The following is a 6,193-nucleotide window of genomic DNA, read 5'->3' on the forward strand; positions in this document are numbered from 1 at the left end:
CCTACATCACCAGACCACGCCACCTCCACCCCCTGGCCTCCTGCGCGTTGCCACCCCGACCCCACTGCACCACCCCACGCCCACCTGTCACACCGTCGCGCCTGCAGGCCCTCTCCATCCCCACCGAGCTCCCTGCGAGGAACACCATTTCCAGGAACTTCCTGCCTCTCCCCATCGGCCCCCTGTGCCCCACCTTCCCCAAGCGCCCCCTCCTCCACCGACCCCTCCCCACACCGGAGCCGCCCGTGCCCACCCTCACCGGCGACCCCCCCTCGCCGGAGAAGCCCCTCCACGCCACCGTCCTCCCTGCCGTCGCTGCAAGCTAGGAGCGCAGGTAACTCCCTCTCCTTTCTTTTTTTCCTTTCTATTCCTTTCACCGTTAGATCTAGATCCCACGGTATAGATTAGAAGGAACTTACCCCTTCGTATTTCTAAAAAGAACCGGTCAACCTGTTAAGTTAACCGAAATATTTTACTTATATAGCGGCCATTTGCTAGTTAAGCTGTAGCAGTGAACGGTTTTCATCAAATCAGATCGTGCCACGTCATCGGTTCTCTTTTCTTTTTTAATTCTGAAATAGAGAGAGTTTCAATTTTCGTTTGCTCATAACTTTTGATCCACAAATCCAATGAGGTTGATTCGTTTTCCAGTAGATCACAATTTTTCTGTAGTTTTAAAAAACATATAATTGTCTATGTTTGAAATTTTGAATTTTGAATTAGATCAGATTTAGTGTAAACCTTGTTTTGCTTATTATGGGAGTTTAAAAATAGCTGTTAATTTATTATTTTTGCTACCGATCACTAGTGATCTTAGTTATCAGTGGTAAAAATTTCAGAATTATTTGAGTATTTTAGCTCATTGTTTCTTGTGAAACAATTTCTGTTTCACCTCTTTTAGGATTATGGTTATTTCCTTTTCTATAATTGTTTTTAAATTATTTTCTTTTATATATCACAAAGATTATGTTTTGTTTCTGTTAGTTAACAGTAGGTTTGCAACAAGTTTTGATTTTTTATTTTTATATGTTATCATGAAATCAATTCTAGTTCTCTAATAACTTGCAATTGGTTTCTCCACTGTTTCAAATCCCGTTTGGAAATACTTTCAAATAGTTTTGTGAAAAATACTTTATTTTATCTTAGTTAAATTTATATCTTAGTTCCCTGTTATTATTTTCCGTTGGACAAAAACTACTTAGTGTTTGACGTAGTAGAAGACTCCCTAGTCTTATTTGAAGTTTCCTTCGGATTCTTATTCACTCTCTCCTTTGTTTTGATTGCTAGAATGATTGCTAGTATGAGTGCTTATGTGAATGATATGTTTGTTATATAGATTTCATCGGAGAGTGACGAGTAGTCTATCATGTTATTTCTCGAGAAATTCTTCTTCGTCAACATCGCCAGGCAAGTCATTTGATCATGTATCACATATGTTTTATGCATCGTAGTTCTACCATCCTATGCCCAATTGCATGCTGAGTAGGTACTTGGAAATAATGGTTACATATTGTAGTATCATGTGGTAGGCACCCAACAACCCCGTTAATTGGCCCGGGACGACAAATTTCATATTGCTATGCTTGAGTAGACGGGATTCTGGTTGAGAGTGTATCACGAGTGATGCGAGACTACTTTAATAACCAAGACCGGTTAAGTCAAGACTTTTCAAGACCTCGTGATGCAATGCAACTCTGGGTGAAGGACGGTTGATCGGCTCCCTGGAGAAACCAGTGGATGACCCGGGATGCTGGAGACGGCCATGACATCCTGCGGAAAGCTTCACCCAGGCTCAAAGATACGGACGGATATTTTCAAGACCCAAGGCTTACCTGCACAGCCACAAGTCATTATGGGCTCTGGCTTGGTTGGACAACGCGGCGACTCTGGACAGGCGGTGCTAGCAGATGTAGAAGAACGGTAGGATTGGATGGGCACCGACAGGGATTCAGAGGGACCCGTTGAAAGACCATGTTTTGATCATCCGGTCTTCAAACACCCTGAAGTGCGAGGACATACACGGAGGCGATCAAATCTTGTGCGGAACGTGTGCAAAACTCTGTAGAGTACTCAAACCTAATCGATTAGCCGTGTCCACGGTCATGGACAACTTGAGCCAAAGGAACTGAAGTTATCTGAAATTCTCAACACAAATAATAATATTGATGTGGGAATTATTGACAACTCGGGTACGAGAATTGGTTGGCGGAACCATCTCGTTAACAACCAACAATGTAGTAACATTTTGCTTTTAGCCCTCTCTTGATGTAGGAGAAAACTTGCTTTTCGCTAAAAACTTATAGCCCCACCTGCCATATATGCATATAGTATAGATGATTACTTTTCACCCCCTCTCATATGTGACTTTCCAGCATATTCAATATGCTGACCTACACGGCTGCAACGTCTTATGTTGCAGATATTTTTCTTCGACGAGTAAGAGTACGATTCAGGGTTACGGTCTACACTCAACTTGTCGTTGGTGTTTATTGGGACTCCACTCCCATGACTGCTTCCGCTGAGATATTTAAGGTATATATCAGTTTTACGCTATTTACATGTGATTGCACTTTGATATATACATTGATGTACTGTGTGTGCCAGCATACTGATCCAGGGATGGCACAGAAACACAGAGGCTTGACTCGTTTTGAGTCGGGTCGCTACAGTTACTGTCCTACAAAACTGTGCGCTTGGAGGCCCAACAAGAGTCTACAAGAATAAAGTTGCGTAGTAGACATCAAGCTCTTTTCTCGCACCGTTTCCGTTGAGGTTAGGTAAGCGACACTCACATCTCATCAAGGAAGCTCTTTTCTTGCTCCGTTTCTGAGGTGGTGAGTGCTTGAAGGTATATATTTAGATCATGCAATTGAATCTTTCAGTTTCATGTTTTGCACGAGTTCAGTTTTATAAACAGAAAATTACAAAAAAATGGAATTTAGGTGGTCTCAAATTGTACATCTTTATCATGTCTTTCGTGAAAATAATGGAAAGGAAAATTGTGCTCAATTGGTAGAGGAAGAAATTATGAAAATAATTAATGTGAATTCCTTGCACGATGAGCATGATAGAAATATTTTTAGTATGAATTCTCTGAATATTTATGATGCTAATGATATGCAAAGCCACAAGCTTGGGGACGCTATGTTTGACGAACATGATATTTTTAGTCCCCCATGTTTTGATGAGAACATTTATTATGATGAAAGCATGCCTCCTATTTGTGATGATTATATTGATGAAATTAGGTTTGGAATAGTGTCAACTCTATGTACTAATGATCCCACTATTTTGGACGGTGTTGATTTTTTTATAATTATAGAAGTGGATTTGGAGAGGTTCTGACTTATTTAGTGATGAATCCACAATTTTGGAAGAGGTTCTTGACTATTATGAAAATAAAGTTGCTATCTATGATGATTATTGTGATAACACTTATGATATAAAGAATAATGATAACCATGAAACTTGTCATCATGATTTTATTTTTAGATTGGATTATGCCAATCAAGTGTGTCATGATAGTTATTTTGTTGAGATTGCTCCAACTAATATGAATGAGAAGAAATTTGCTTATGTGGAGAGTAGTAAAATTATATGCATGTGCATAATGAAAATAATGATGTATGTGATAGTTATATTGTTGAATTAATTCATGATGCTACTAAAAATTATTATGAGGGAGGAACATATGCTTGTAGGAATTGCCATAATATCAAGTTTCCTCTCTATGTGTTCCAAGTTTTCAAGTTATGCTTGTTTTACCTTCCTATGCAAGATGATTCTTGCTACAATAAATTGTTTTCTTTCATAAACCCTATGCATAGGAGGTGGGTTAGACTTAAATGTTCTTGCCATGTGATTCATGATGCTCTCTTGCATGTTTCAATAACTACTTTTTATGTGAGCATCAATGAAATCATCATGCCTAGCTAAAAGGCATTAAATAGAAGTGCTTGTTGGGAGACAACCCAACACTTTTACTTTCTGTTTTTGAGTGTTCACATGATTAATATACTGTATTAATCATGTATTATAGCTTTCATTTCAATAAAGTGCCAAGTAAAGCCTTTGGGATAGTGTGGATACTTGCTTGTTTGATTCTGTGCAAAAACAGAAACTTTTACGTCCAGTGCAGAACTTCTCTGATTTTACTCGAGCATCAAAAAATTCAAAAAGTTTAACAAAGTTTTTATATGCAATTTTTCTGCCTTGTAATAATTGTTCACAATTTTTAGATTCAGGAAGTATTGTTTTAATGCAGATCTTCACACACTGTTATGTTTTTGATAGATTCTGTTTTGCGTGCATGGTTTGTTTGTTTTAGTGTTTCCATAACTTATATTGAGTGATATAAATTATGGGAGTATTAGAATATAGTAGGTATTATTTTAGAAAATTATGAATCTTGTCTTGATAATACCTAAGAGAATGATCTATATTTATCATACTAACCCATCTCACGAAGTTCCGTTATGTTTTGTGTGATTGAAGTTTTCAGGTTTTGGGTGAGATACTAATATGAGGAGAATAAGGAGGAGCAAGAACCTAAGCTTGGGGATGCCCAAGATACCCCAAGGTAATATCCAAGGAAGACTCAAGCGTCTAAGCTTGGGGATGCCCCGGAAGGCATCCCCACTTTCGTCTCCAACATTATCGGTATATCTTACTTGGAGCTATAATTTTTTCGTCAAATGTTATGTGTTTTGCTTGGAGCATCATTTTATTTTTTTGTTATATGTTATATGTTATTTATAATCTTGTTTTCCAATAAAAAATTCCAAGAATTGCCTCTTAGGATGCTTGAGTTACATGTTTGAAATGTGTTGTGTGAACATAGAAACTTTTTCTGTAGTGTTTGAATTTTCATATTTTACTCGAACATGGAAAGTTTCTGAAATGTTTACACAGTGTTTTCATACAAATTATTTATCATGTCCTAATTTGTCAGAATTTTTGGAGATACAGAAGTACAATGTTTGAATAGATTACTATAGACTGTTCTGTTTGGACAAATTGCTGTCATAGTTTTGTAATCTACTTATCCAAATAGTTTCCATGGTTTATATTGGTAGATATAAATTATGGAAATGATAGTCACTATTGGAAACATAGAACTTTCCATGTGCCTAATCTTTGCCCTCAGCTGGCGGTCGGCAAAGAAGTTCTTTGCCGTCGGCTTACAACTCGCAGACGGCAAAGAGAAGGCTGATGGCATAGAGATTGTTTGCCATCTACCTTTTATTTGCCGTCTGCTCGCAGATGACAAGGAGCCCAAAGGCAGACGACAAATAAACTCAAGGTAGACGACAAAGGGCTGGGAATTAATGGTTGTTTCCACCCCAACCCCCCACATCTTTGCCGTCCGCCCCCAGATGGCAAACGGTTCCCCCCATGCGCTCCTAACGGCCAACGCTCCCCCACCCCAACCCCCACTCACCCGCTCCACCCCCGCTCTCTCTCACCCAGCCACCCGCGTCGCTGCCCCCTCCCACCTGCTCCCTCCCAGCCGCCGCCCCAGCCCCACCTCCCCGTGTGCCCCCTGCCCAACCCCACCACCCTCCGACAGCCGCTCCTCCTACCTGCTCCCTCCCGGCCGCCGCCCCAGCCGCACCTTCCTCGCATTGCCGACCCCCTCCCACCTGCTCCCTCTCGGCCCACCGCCCTCCCGGTCGCCGCCCTAGCCCCACCTCCCCTGCGTTGGTGACCCCCCTCCCCATGTGCCCCCTGCCTAGCGTCGGCGACCCCCCTCCCCGTGTGTCCCGTACGCAGCGCCGGTGACCCCCTCCCCATGTGCCCCCTGCCCAGTGCTGGCGACCCCCTCCCCGACACCTAGGCGCCCTCCTTCGCACCCTGCCACCCCGGCACCTCGGCGCCCTCTGGTGAGTTTATCTTCTTCTTCTTTTTTCTATTTTTCCTTATTTTTTAATGTTTAATTTTTAGATTAGATTATGTATGTAGTTTAGTGCTAGGTTTAGTGTTACATTAGATTAGGTTAGTGCTAGGTTTAGTGCTAGATTAGTTTAATGCTAGGAAGAATACGTAGGAGGAGGAAGAAGAAGATGAAGGAGAAGAAGAAAAAGAAGAAGATGAGGAGAAGGAAGAAGAAGAAGAAGAAGAGAAAGAAGAAGAAGAAAGAAAGAGAAGAGTAGAAGAATAGGAGAAGAGGAGGAGGAGGAAGAGGAGAAAAAAG

Source organism: Hordeum vulgare, chromosome 7H (assembly GCF_904849725.1).
Source record: "Hordeum vulgare subsp. vulgare chromosome 7H, MorexV3_pseudomolecules_assembly, whole genome shotgun sequence".
NCBI classification, from domain to species: Eukaryota; Viridiplantae; Streptophyta; class Magnoliopsida; order Poales; family Poaceae; genus Hordeum; species Hordeum vulgare.